We start from the raw sequence: 14,328 nt of genomic DNA, 5'->3' as shown, positions 1-14,328 counted from the left end.
AGAGCCTGTTAAAAGGACAGCTTCCCCACATTGCCTCTCCCAAGAAGTGTCCACTACTTGCACCCAGATGGAGGAATCTCCAGGGCTTGCTCACTCTGTGTAGTTCCTGTCAGATGTATCTAGTAGGTGAACAAGGAGTTATTATTTATTTGGTCTGGCAGTAGCTCGGTGATGCTAATGCCACATTTTTGAAATGTGACAAATCCTAAGGATATTCTGGAGTCTGGTTTAAATTTTGGCTTCAGCACAAAATGCTCCTGGTGCATGGCTTCACCCAACCACTTGTCAGAGCAGCCATACTGGCAAGACAGGAGACTCTGGGTGTCAGGTCCCTGAGCACACTAGTAAGCCTTAGTTGCCCTGACTGGCCTCACCTGGCAGCAATGCTCACACCTTCCCTGAGAGCTTGCCTGTAGGGATTCCTGGCTCTGGCAGCACTGCTATGATGGCTGTACCTCACTAGGGACCTTGTTGATCTGGACCCTGACCCATGCATGGACTGACTTCCCAGCTTGAACTTGCATCTGCCTCGTCACTATGGACTTTCCTGATGACCTGTGCTTTGGCCTGAGCCTGACTGTTATCCCTGTACCAACCCAGATCTCCTTGCTCAGGTAGTGTGGGGTGGGCCCTGGTTAGTGAGGCCCATGCCCTAATGGCCTGGCTGTCATGCTTGGCTTCTGGCTCCCTGTCCTCTTCCCACAGCTCAGCCCTCATTGTTTACTAATGCTATGCTGCTTCTATTCATTGGAGGGCTCCAGTGACAGTTCTGTTTTCCCTCCAGGGCAAAGGAACCAGTCTGTAGCCTGCTTGTCCATGCTCTTTTGATTTTCCAAGAGTAGTGCCTGTTCCAGAAGATGTTGCTCTCTGGGGAGCTTCCTGAAAGTTACCACAGGCCTTTTGGTGGGTGCCAAAGTCTACCTGCAGTTATGGGACCTAATTAGAAAACACAGGGCTGGAGGGAGAAGGGTGTTGCATGGCACCGAGCTTCCTCTGTTTTCCTGGCAGGAACAAAACTTTTGAGTTGGAAAGATGTAAATAAGGGTCAGAAGTTTGGTGAAATAGTGGACTCACCTAAGCTTGGGTGTAGTTCAACTGCTAAAGGGGGGGAGAGGAATGGAATAGAAAAACTCAGACTCCCTGCATCCAAAGCTTGCTTGCTGCTTCTCCATATAGGAGGGTTATGCAGGAAGCTGACTGCCTTTGAGGGCTGGGGGACTCTGCAGGGGCGCAAGAATCTATCTGCCCAGCTCATTTTACAAGGCTGGGACCATTCAATATAAGCTCTTGGAGGCAAAGGCTGTATTTATCTCCATACAATGTTGATCACAGTAGGATCCTATTTCTGTTTAGGGCTTCCAGATGCAATTCTAGTCAATGTCTATTCTATGATTCTATGATTCTATGTTTATTATAAATAATAACATTAATAATAAGTATTAAAATGCCAAGCTGCAAATCACTGACATAGTTTTCTAATATTGCTGGCTACTTTCCAGTATTGTCCTCCTGTCCTACTGCAGCACACTCTATACAAAAGAATTGAAACCCAATAATCAGCATGTCAAGAGTATGAAGACATGATTGCATTTTTTCCTCTGAAATCCATCTATTGAAGCTGACATCACAACAAGTAAGTTCATTGGCCTAATGAACCCAGTGTCCAGCATGGACACGCTGTTCTGTGTACCAGGATGTTAGGAATTAGGCTGGTAAAGGGGCTGCTGTTGCATAGAATAACTAGTGTGAAATGGTAAAAGCTAAGCATTACGGGAGATAAATATATAAAAAATGTAAATAGTAGACATCATATGATGTTTATTTTCACTTACTGGAAGACAGCTGAAAGGACGACTTCAGCTATAATTTGTTTTTTCTGCTTTACTGCATCTATAAAAAGTCTACAATGATTTTGTTCTTCTGACTGCAGTAATGTAGCTTTACATTTGAACAGAAATATGGCTTTAAATTTAGATTTTAATTTCATGTCTGACTGCAGACATAGTAGAAACTTTACCTTAAAATAACATTTCTTCTATAGCCAGCTCCTTTTGTGCTACTGAAACAAATAATAATGAGAAAGTATTCCAGCAGGAGGAGCTGGTTTAGAAGCAAATGGATTCCATGGCAACTCCTGACTCTACATGACACCTAATAACTAGCATTTATGCTGGAAATTGTCTGTGTTATCTTGTACCCCAGATCTGATCTTCTTATAGGGTTTTCCCCTCATTTTGAAGCAAAACCCCATAGGTGTAGTCGTGTTATTGTCTGTCTGTTTGTTTGTTTGTTTTGGTTATTTTTAATATAGATTGAAGAATTAACATGAAGTGGAATGAGTTTGTCTCCCTCAAACGTGTGCTTAGGTCAAATTAATGTAATTAATTTTTTTTTTAGTTATTTCAGAAATAAAATATTTGCTGAGAAATTTATTGATCTGTCAAGGGAAGAGTTGTATAAGATCAGGACACTGGAACTGTGTATGTTTTAGCATCATGAGATATCCATATTCAACAGTTTGAAACATAATGCAAGAGGATCCAACTGAATCGGACCAGTATATTGGTTCTCACAGTGCTGAATGCACCAGGGGAATCTTGTCATGGGCAGCTGGAGAATAACCCAGTCCTATGATGGTCTGCAGCCAGTCAATCAGTTTGACTGATTTATGATCTCAAGAATGTGGATTTATATCCTTCTGTGCCATGATCCAATCTCATGCATGTGTGGGCCTGACAACTGTTGTTGTTTGAGTGTGGAATATAGGAACTTGCTATTTTATACCTAAATTGAAAGGAATCTGTTCTCAAACTGTCATGTGGTAAGCAACCTTTGCCTAGGACAGTTTCCAGTAATACTTTATGACTAAGAGAACGTTAGCTGAAATTAACCCTGGAGATGAGGTTTTCTATAGACACTTTGTGGCCTGACTGGTTTCTCAGTCAGCTGTTGTTTAACAGATTGCCTGAGGGCCTCAGATGGTAAAAGAGCATAGCCTAGGGCTGGAAAACAGTATGTATCTCCTGTGGTCAAACGGAGGCTGATTCAGATTTGTGCTCCTTATCCCTCTTCAGTATAAGTGAAGGAATGAAGAAAGTGTGTCTGAAACATGCTCCACCCCTGGTTTTGTGATTGTTTGGCCACAGAGAAGCAGAGATTGTATTCTGTGCAATCACAGGTGGTATTCTAATGTACAAGTGAAAGGTGGCCAACAGGAGAAAGATGAAAGGCTCTGCGGTAGTCTAATCTTATTGCTAGGTGTTACTGATAGCATATGTATTTACATATTGATACCTCTTGAAGATGCCTAATACTATCTAAATTTTGCCCAGGGGAAGGAGTGTTTTTTCCTCTTTTTGTTCATTTGGACAAGATAGACTTTATTACCTATTGCTCAAAATATGAAGAATTCTGCAGCAAATACACTAAATGGATGGGTAGAAAAGGGAGAGCCTGATCTGCCACAAACAGATTTGTGACTAGCACTTGGGATCAAAACCAAACTGCTCTAAGGGTTGTAGCAGATCACATAACAAAAGGTGATGAGGGAAGAGTGAGGGGAAAGGCGAGGCCTCAATCAAGCTTTGGAACACAGTTCAAAGATAAAGGTGTAGAAATGTAAAAGGCAATGAAAAATACAGAAAGCCCAGAGAAAAGTGCTCTGGGTAGCAACAGTAGTAAGAAAGTAATTTTTAAATTGTTTAGGTGTATGTTTATTTTTGTCTACAAGACAAGAGAAGGTACAGCACGGAAAAGAGAAAGAAGGGTAAAATAAAATAGAAAAAATACTAAGGCAGATTGAGAAATTGAAATAGAAATGAAGGCTGAAATGGAAGAGTGGGATTAATTATGGGGAAAGAGGAAGAATTAGGAAAAAAAATCAAACAGGAAATTACTTGATTTATTCCTGTATCTTACTTTATTTCTTATACTCTGAAGTTTTATGGCTTGGAGCAAAGATGGCAGAACAATGTTGCATTGGTGTTCTGAGCTGGACAGGGAAAGGATAAGTGGCACATAAAAGAATGGAATAATGAATGTGGACAAAGTGTGTGTGTGTTGGTTGTTTTTTTTTTTTTTAATTGCAGGAAAATAAAGGGGTTTAAGTAAAGAAATGGAGCAGTGAAAGCTATTTTTAAAGTAGATTATCTTCAGCTATGCATAAACCAAACACATAGGCAGGGATCTAATTCCTGTCAGTAATTTCTTTGCTCTTTCAAGAGATCAAAGCAATGTTTCTCTTCTGAATGTTAGTTTTGGTAGGTTCCTGCCTTCCTTCAGTAGTGGTAGAAACAGTAACTGCTAACTTCAATGGTTTGTTATGTACATGTTAATAACATGAATGTTTTACTAATTACTAATAACTGGTAACATGTTCATGTTACTATAATAGTTATGTATATGATTATACATATATATGTGAATCTGTTTATTCTTTCTTCCCTGAGAAATTTTGACATAACTGACTATACTAATGTCATATGTTATACTTCCAAATGTAAGCATAAGGACCTTTTTTAATATAATTTTTAATCTGAAATACTTATTTTTAACATTGCTTTGGTATGATGTAACGTGAGGGCTACAAGCAAAGGTGTGTAAAACGGAAGGAAGATCATACATAGTTTATAAAATGAAGAGTATACACTTCTCTAGGGGTATAGCTAAGAAAGGATTTTTAAATACCAAGACTCTCACCTCTGAATGTACCCAGAGTGGAATTCAAGGTGTGAGGTGCTGAAATTTCCCTAGCTGGTGAATATGGAAAATTTGGTATCTCAAATGAGACTGCACAACTGCATTTGAAGAGGGAAGCCTGGAACAATGATGGAACACAGAAATGTAACTTATGTTTGATACCTTGCCTAGGACTACAGGAGAGGTGTTTGTCTGGTTAGGATATGTTAACTTGGAACCTTCCCCTGAAAATGGAGGCTCGCTGTCTTTCAGGATGAGAGAGAAGACTTGTGCTTTCTTTTTGAAAATTAGCTGCATTCCACTATCCCATCTACTTCCATACAAAATTCCCTCCTTGAGTTCTTTCTTCCCTTTTCTGACCATGATTTCCCATAATGTGCTCTATTGGAAAGCATGCTTTTGTGGAAGGCGTGCCATCATGACAGAATAATTTGGTGTAATGAAAGCAGATTGTATAACAAAACCAAACAGGTCTGTTGCTGCACAGCAACCATGTCTGCGTGAGACAAAGCTGTGTCCCTCCTTGGAGACGGGATTCTTATCCTGTGTTTCCCATTAGGGATATTTTTTTCATCTAATTTCATCTGATTAGCAATTTTTCATGGTCATGAGTTCTTAGTCTGTTTTTGTAAAGTCAATGGTTCCTAAGAATTAAATAACTTTAGGACATTACCTACCCATCCAAGTAAAGAAAATACAATTTATCCCTGAATTAGAAATGTTATGAAATCTGCAGCTGTTAATCTTTGAGTCCTAGGTCTGAGTGAAGGATTAGATAATACTAATGCTACTGTCTATTCACCAAATCCTTTGAAAATAAGAGCAGAAACTAAATTTGATCTGCTAATAATATTTGTTGAGAATGCATTTCATCCTCCAGACTCTGAAGCAAAAGGGCAATGCATCAACAGAAAACAAACTTCAGCATAATTTTGATCACTTAATGTTGGGATTTCTTTCCAGGTTCTGTTCGTTTCCTTAGCATCACCTATATTTCCCAAAAGATTTTAATTGATTTGATTAAATTAATCCAGCTGTTCCCCCAGAATTTCAGACAAATACGTAGGTACTACGTGGTTTTAAAAGGAAGAAACAATGTGGGATTCTTGTTAGTATCCTTTTGGTGAGGTTTTTCCTTTTATTATCTCATGTTTACAAAGAACAGAATATTCTAGCAATCCATATAGATAATTTATTTCTAAAAAACCCCTACACCCAAACCCTATTTCTTAAAGTTTTGGTTCTTTAAGTTCAGCATTCCTTGAGGACCCTCATCCTGGAAAATTTTGGACAAGGTTCAGTTTAGTTGAGGTGCATTTAAGTTTGGAATGGACATTTAGGATACCCAACAGCTGGTACCTGACTGAGCACTTCCTACAAACCAGGTAGAAAATGAACTAAATGCTTAGTGTCAAACTCTTTCAGAGCGGTTCTGATCTTGGAGTATAGGGTAATACTGATGCAGACATTTCGGTTTCAGCAACAAAAGGGAAGAGCTGTCATTGCACATTCTGTTACAGTTTTCCAGGGAGGTCCAGATCGGATCTATGTACCAAAGATGATGAACAGCAACCTGCTTTTCTGTCCTCAGAAAGCTAAACAGCAAAACCCCCCAAAGCTTTCCACACATCAGTAAAATAAAAATCATTATCTTGTGACTTTGCAAAGGTATGATCATACTTTATTCAGCTTGCATAACCCAAATGTAATTTTTCCTACTCTTAAGCACCTACGAAGTTCGAATGACATTGCTTTATGTCTCATCGCTTTATGAATGGACATAACTCTAGGAGACTGGTAGCATTTATTGGCTGTATTGGGCTGAACTAAATGAATTCATTAAGTTGATTTCTTTTACCATTACAACTAATTTCATTCATAATTTAGTTGTTTTAAAAAACCATAGTTTTAGATTTAGCAGTCTTTTATCCAATAATAACTTTTGACAAAATGACAATAAATTTGTGTATTAATTTAAAATTGCATGATCTGGATAGTTGAGAGCTTAGATTGCTTAATGCTAGGTGTGAAGCTGGGGGGAGTGGCTGATACACCTGAAGGCTTTGCTGCCATTCAACAGGACCTTGATAGGCTGGAGAATTGGGCACAGAGAAACCTTATGAGGTTCAACAAGGGCAAGTGTAGGGTGCTGCACCTGGGCCAAGTACTAGTAAGTCTGGAGGCTGACTTACTGAAGAGCAGTTCAGCTGAGGAGGACCTGGGAGCACTGGGAGATGCTAAGGTGAATATGAGCCGGCACTGTGCCCTTATGGCCAGGACGGCCAATAGTATTCTGGAGTGCATCAGGAGGAGCGTGGCCAGCAGGTTGTGGGAGGTGATCCTCCCCCTCTATTCGATCCTGGTGAGGCTACATCTGATGTACTGCATCCAGTGCTGGGCTCCTCAGTTCAAGAAAAACAAGGAACTATTGAAGAGGGTCCAGGAGAGGGCTGCAGATGACTGGGGGTCTGGAGCATCTGTCTTATGAGGAGAGATTGCGGGAGCTGGGTCTCTTTAGTCTGCAGAAGAGAAGACTGAGAGGGGATCTCATGAATGTGTACAAATATCTCAAAGGCAGTGCCAGGATGATGATGCCACACTCTTTTCAGTGGTGCCCAGAGACAAGATGAGGAGCAATGGCCATAAACTGAAACACAAGAAGTTTCACCTCAACATGAGGAAGAACTTCCTTACATTGAGGGTGGCAGAGCACTAGAATAGGCTGCCCAGGGGGGTGTGGAGTCTCCCTCTCTGGAAATATTCAAAACCCACCTGGACACCTTCTTGTGTAACCTGTTCTAGGTGACCCTGTCTTGGCAGGGTGGTTGGACTAGATGATCTCCAGAGGCTACTTTTAACCCTGGCAATTTTGTGATTCTGTGATAATTATTTGTAGGTGGCCATGTCTGTGTATAGTTTATCAACAGGAAGCAAAAATTGTTAGCAAAAGTTTCAGAAGCTTTACCTAGTTGTGATTCCTTCTGAGTTACTGTGTGGTGTTGCAGTGAATGGCACTGCAACTACATATATATCTGGGCAAAAGGAAAGTCTGAATCCTTTGTGAATGTGTTTTGCAGTTTCTAAATCTTTTTCCAGGGGAGCCTTCATGAAGTTGTGGGGAGCATTTGCCTTCTGAATGCACACGTTATTGTATGTAAATGGAGAGTCTGTTCTATTGAGAGGGGCATGTATTTTAAGGGTACCACCAAGTATGAGGTTTAAAGCTACTGTCAATGTTTGCATGGAGTAGTCAAGTAAAAAAATGTGAGAGATGCACAAAGACAGAATTTGTCTGGACTAGATGGGTATCACACACATGGATATGGCCTATGTCCTTTGGTCAGTTCTTAACATTTTATTACCAAGGAGAACTGAGAAACCACTACATCCCTCTTTTCCCAGATTTGCTCACCCCCTCTTTGAATCAAGTCACTTAGAATTTAAATTGAAACTGTCGTTTGGCTGAACTGTAGAGCTAACTGTGCTGTGAATTTTGTATCTGTCTTATTTGTTTAATATATTATTGGAGTAATATTGTATCATATTTTGAGTTTAGCACAGAAGAGTCTTGTGTGCATTTTTTTTCTTGTAGATTTCAGTTTGCAGAAACCGAATCCTGGACCAGGACTTCCTCTGTGCTACGTGTCCTATAAACAGAATGAAATCCCCCCAAAGATCCTATCCCAGAAAGCTTCATCCAAGTATACCAAGAGAGATGGTGTTGGCAGGGGTAGGAGGATGGAGTGGGACAGGGAAGAGCCATGCCAAAGAAACAGCAAGATCCCATAACTATGGTAAACTGTTAAGTAGCCATGTAGTCTCTTTTGGTACAGAGTTGAACTATTTTGTGTTGTATTTTAGATAAGGCAAAATAGCAAAACCCCCAGACAAAACAAAATTAGAGAGAAATCTTGCTTTCACATGGGTAAATAAAGGGGCCTTCTTATGGAGATAGTAGAATCCTTTTGGTGGTTTTTCCAGCTCTCTTGTTAGCCATAGCAATCGTTTGAGAAAATAAAATAAGGCTTAATTGCAGAATCTTTACAGCAACAAATATGACAGTTTACCAGAACCTGACATTACTGTGCTACTACAATAGGTAACTAGCCCCTTCATTATTTCATTTGCTGATAAATACATGATGGAAACTCACCATGTGTTATTGGCCTCTGAAACTGTTTTATCCTATTAGCTAGAAGAAAGTACCACTGTCAAGTAGGTAAGTCTAATTTTCCCACATTAGCATTACACAGTAGGAACTGAGTTACTTCCATTCCAAGGTGCAAATTTGCTAGTCTGTGAAGACCTGTGAAGTCTGTTGTGAACACATGACATCCTTGTCTCTAAATTGAAGAGGCATGGATTTGATTGATAGACAACTTGGTAGATAAGGAATTAACACTCAAAGAATTGGGATCTTCAAGATCCCTTCCAATCCAAACCATTCTATAATTATATGAATGGGAACTATAGACCAGTCAGTCTCATCTCTGTGCCTGGAAAAATCTTGGAGCAGATTCTCCTGAAATTCATGCTAAGGCACATGAAAAACAGCAAGGTGGTTGGCGACAGCCAGCATGGCTTCACTAAGGGGAAATCCTGCCTGACCAATTTGGTGGCTTTCTATGATGTGGCTATGGAACTGATGGACAGGGGCAAAGCAGTTGACGTCATCTACTTGGAGTTGTGCAAAGCATTTGACACTGTCCTGCATAACATCCTTATCTCTAAATTGGAGAGACATCAATTTGATAGATGGACCACTTGGTGAATAAAGTACTGGCTGGATGGCTGCATGCAAAGAGTATGGAATTCAGAAAGGAATGGTGTCCCTCAGGGATTGGTGTTGGGTCTTGTTCAACATTTTTGTTGGTGACATGGACAGTGGGATTGAGTACACCCTCAGCAAGTTTGCCGATGACACCAAGCTCTGTGGTTCAGTTGATACGCCAGAGGGAAGGGATGCCACCCAGAGGGACCTCGACACGCTTGTGAGGTGGGCTGATGCCAACCTCATGAAGTTTAACCATGCCAAGTGCAAGGTCCTACACCTGGGTTGGAGCAATCCCAGGCACAGCTACAGGTTGCGCAGAGAAGAGATTCAGAGCAGCCCTGTGGAGAAGGACTTGGGGGTGTCAGTCGATGAAAAAATGAACATGAGCTGGCAGTGTGCGCTCACAGCCCAGAAAGCCAACCGTATCCTGGGCTGCATCAAAAGGAGCGTGACCAGCAGGTCGAAGGAGGTGATCCTGCCCCTCTACTCTGCTCTCGTGAGACCTCACTTGGAGTATTGTGTGCAGTTCTGGTGTCCTCAACATAAAAAGGACATGGAACTGTTGGAACAAGTCCAGAGGAGGGCCACGAGGATGATCAGGGGACTGGAGCACCTCCCGTATGGAGACAGGCTGAGAAAGTTGGGGCTGTTTAGCCTGGAGAAGAGAAGGCTGCGTGGAGACCTCATAGCAGCCTTCCAGTATCTGAAGGGGGCCTACAAGGATGCTGGGGATGGACTATTCATCAGGGACTGTAGTGACAGGACAAGGGGTAACGGGTTCAAACTTAAACAGGGGAAGTTTAGATTGGATATAAGGAAGAAATTCTTTCCTGTGAGGGTGGTGAGGCACTGGAATGGGTTGCCCAAGGAAGTTGTGAATGCTCCATTCCTGGCGGTGTTCAAGGCCAGGTTGGATGAGGCCTTGGGTGGCATGGTTTAGTGTGAGGTGTCCCTGCCCATGGCAGGGGGGTTGGAACTAGATGATTTTAAGGTCCTTTCCAACCCTAACTATTCTATGATTCTATGAATGCTGTGTAACACATTTATGTAGAGATTTAGTGTAGTTAGAGAAAGATGTTATTTCTAGATTCCCTTTTCTACTGTTCATCTTGCCACTAATTAATACCACAGCCCTATAACTATTTGTACATATAGCACATTCTCAAGAATGTGATTTTTCAAAATGCACCACTCACCTCTCCTGTCATTACACTTAGTGTGAATCTTATTATTTGGAATGATAATAGCTATCACAGAACACTTTTCATTCTTTATTCCACTGGTTTTCTAGCACCTGAACAATAGCCAGTGTTTTTATTTACTTTCCTCCCCGCCCATATTCCCATTTCTCTTCTGAAATCTAGATGTAGACACTGCCCCCCCCAGCAGTCATGTATGATATTTTCAATGAGATCTCTGTCTTGTCCTCTCGCCTGTGTGATTTTTGTCATTGTGCAATGAGATGTTGCTAGTTCTGCTGTGTATGAATCTGCTATGTGGAGAGATGCAAGCTGCCTATTTTAGATGCATGTTTTGTTGACAGTCTTGGTAAGACAGGGCTAAACTTGAGGAAAAAAAGCAGCATTGAAACATAATGTACAGGCTTAGTGAGGCTTTTATGTTCTTTATTTCTGAGGAGAGATTTGAGCAGAGAAGGTGGTTGTGATTTTCTGGGAACAGACATGCAGAAGGAAGTCTTACTTGACTTGGAGAGTCCCAGATTCAAATCACATTGATGCAGTATGGAGCTCGTTAGAAGATCTGAATACAAGACATATTGTAAACATATTTAATTGCAGGATGGCGTAATCACTGTGGAGAATCCTTTCTACAGAGCTTGTTTCTTTTGTCTAAATGGAATCCTCTGTAGGAATTATTTATACAGAGACCCATTTAGGACAAGCAATACAATTGCTTTCCAGAGAAATTCCTTTAATATTGTAGTCCCCTTCACACACTTTATGAGAGTGGCTTAACCTCTTACTGCTACCAGTGTGTGACATTAATCACAAACCTGGTTAGTTCATTCCTGAGTTTTTGCAAATCACTTCAGAAAAATGTGCATCAAAATTTCAGGCCCTGCTAACCTTTTTGTAGCTCACGTGTCTGCCTGGGCACACAAACCTTTTTGTGAGGAAATAGTGCTTCTCATGAAGCAGGAGAATTCTCCCTTCTTATAAAATAGCTTAGAAGAGAGAATTTTGAACACTTAATGGACCAGTGAAAGACTTGCTGTCTTCTGGAGTGGCAACCAAAATATCTTTGGTGATTTTAAAGTGCATTGCATTAGATGCAGTGAAGCAGCTGTATTGGTTACCTGTGACAAAGTAAGTAACAAGGGCTCAATTTGGTTACCAGACTGTAGGTAATCAGTCCTATCTATTTCAGAAGCCTTAGGTTGCTTGAGGCACACACAGAGAGTGACAGATACAATAGATCAGGTTTCACATCTCATAGCCCTATGCAGATGGCACATGTTCTTCTGGAGCTGAATGTAGAGACCAGGTGAGATACTGTGTATTAAAAGGCACTAGATAACTTCATGTAAGCAACTAACCTCAGGCCAAAGGTGTGTGACTTAGCTGGAAGAAAGGGTACCTAAAAGTTTATATAAAAATCACACAAATTTACCATTTCATATGAGGTGTAAAGCATGCTTGAATGGATGGATGGCTTCTTTTTACACCTGTGGCTCAGCTTTCTGGTTACAGAATTATCATACAGATTTTTTTTTTTCTATTCTCAGCATTATTTCAGACTTTTTTATGGACACCTTTAGGATGTGGAAAAAGTGTACATGGTTTGCTTGTATTGCCTTACTTTTTTTTCTGCTTCAGCACTTATTATATTAGCTTGAGTAGTGTCCATGCCACATCACAGAGAGATGAGCTTAAAAAATTCCGTGATAATTTACTGCCACTAGTATGGGATGACTGTCTCTGACAGGGGTGACTGTAAGGTGAACAGATAGTGGAGGGGGCTAAAGGGAAGTCTACCTTGAACAGGAGGGGTGGAGGCAAGACAAGAGAGCAATGCTTTAAGAACCAGCTGTAGTAAATAAGGCTCTTTGCAGAGAAGCACTGCCTGTCGGATTGGCTCATCAAACTGTCTTAAAAATATCACAGCCTCTTTTTCTTGAGTGAGTGAGTAATTTTGATTCAGGCTATGATATGTGTGAGCAGATGCACATGAGATACCTTCTTCTAAGTATCCCCCAGAACTAGAAAATTTGAATTACAGAACTTACCTTTCTTTAAATGCAGCCCATTCAGTGAACATTTAAGTCTTTTAGGATGAAGGTTGATGTGAGACTTCCTGAAGTTTCCTTCCTGATAGTCTCTAGAAGCAAATGAATGATGAGGAGGAGGAATTTTGGCTCAGTAGCATAAACCCCTGACTTCATCTGGGTGAAACTAGGGCCTTCAAATATTCTATTTACAACAAAAGAGAAAGATGTGCAGTAGTGAAGATGGCTTCATGGTGTCACTGATAATCTCAGTTCTTGGACTAGAACCAAAATCTTAAGGTTGTGAAAAGCAGATTGGGCTGTATGAGCTCCGTAGGAAGAGCTGGGGGATGGTAGTACAGACCCAAGCCTCCTTTAGCTCCTGCTGAGTACTGCTGTGATGCCATTCAATACCAGATTAGGACAGGGTAAGTTGGAAAGCGTGCAATCTCATAGGCAGACTTAAATACGTCTCGATACACAAGATATGTGTGGGTTTTGTTGCCCTTTCCAAGTTTTGGAAGAAGTATTGCACCTGAACAGGCAGGCACTAGCTACAGCTGCTCCCAGGAGGTGTGGGGGAAAGTAAAATAAAACCTGTGTTTAAACTGAAATGAGAAACTTAATATGAAAAATTGCTGTATGTGTTGCCAATTTGCTCTTTTACCCATAATGATGGTAATTATATCACCAAAGTAATTATCTCTATTTTGTCTTTATCCTGTGTTTGATTTTCATACTTTCATCAGACAGCTATTCTCACTTAGAGAATATCCCACCATTAAATATCACTGGACTGAACATATTGATTGTTCCTTCTAAGCAGTTGTTTCAAATATATCAGAATTCCCTCTCTCAGATTTTTCAGATAAATACTGATTCTAGTCGATTTGCTTAAATTCATTCTATATTACTTCAGACTTTGTCTTCATGAATCCAATACATTTATGTAAAAAAACCCCAAACCAGTTTTAAATATGTTATTTAAAAATTTCACCACACTATTTCTAGACCAAACTAGCATGCTAGGAAATGAAATTATTCCCAACCCAAAGTACAAATGGTACAAGTGACATTACAGAGACTTTTTAATTTATTAATACAGAATACTGAAGCTATTGTCTGCTACTCTGCAGTTGGACTATTTTGTGATGAGCATTTACAAAGCAACAAGAGTGAGAGTCACTATGTTGGTATGCTGATTGTGGCATACCTTGCTCCTAATTTATTAAAATTGTTGAGGGACAATATATTGCTTCAGCCAAGAATTTTCCCAAAGAAAGGACTTAATTTCTGTGAAAATTTGCTTACAGATTAAACAGTTCTCTTAAAAATGGGTGTAGGACTAAGTAAATGTGTGTATAATGAAAGTTTTACCTACCAGTTTGAAGAAAAAAAGGCTGTTTGCTGTGTGACACACCACCACATTACATTTAGTCTAGATAGCAAAGGTGGCAGTTCTAGCCAGGCTGCAAATATAGTGACAACTTTTTCTATTATTGCATATATTTACAGGCAATAAAGTCAACCTATAGTAATGAAATATATACTTTTTTTAACATCGTCGGGTCATGTGAAGATCTCTGAAAACACTCAACTACAGAATTGATTATTTCAAAAACTCTTCTCA

Source organism: Psittacula echo (assembly GCF_963264785.1).
Source record: "Psittacula echo genome assembly, chromosome: 4".
Lineage (NCBI taxonomy): Eukaryota > Metazoa > Chordata > Aves > Psittaciformes > Psittacidae > Psittacula > Psittacula echo.
Note: the sequence above shows the minus strand (reverse complement) of the source record.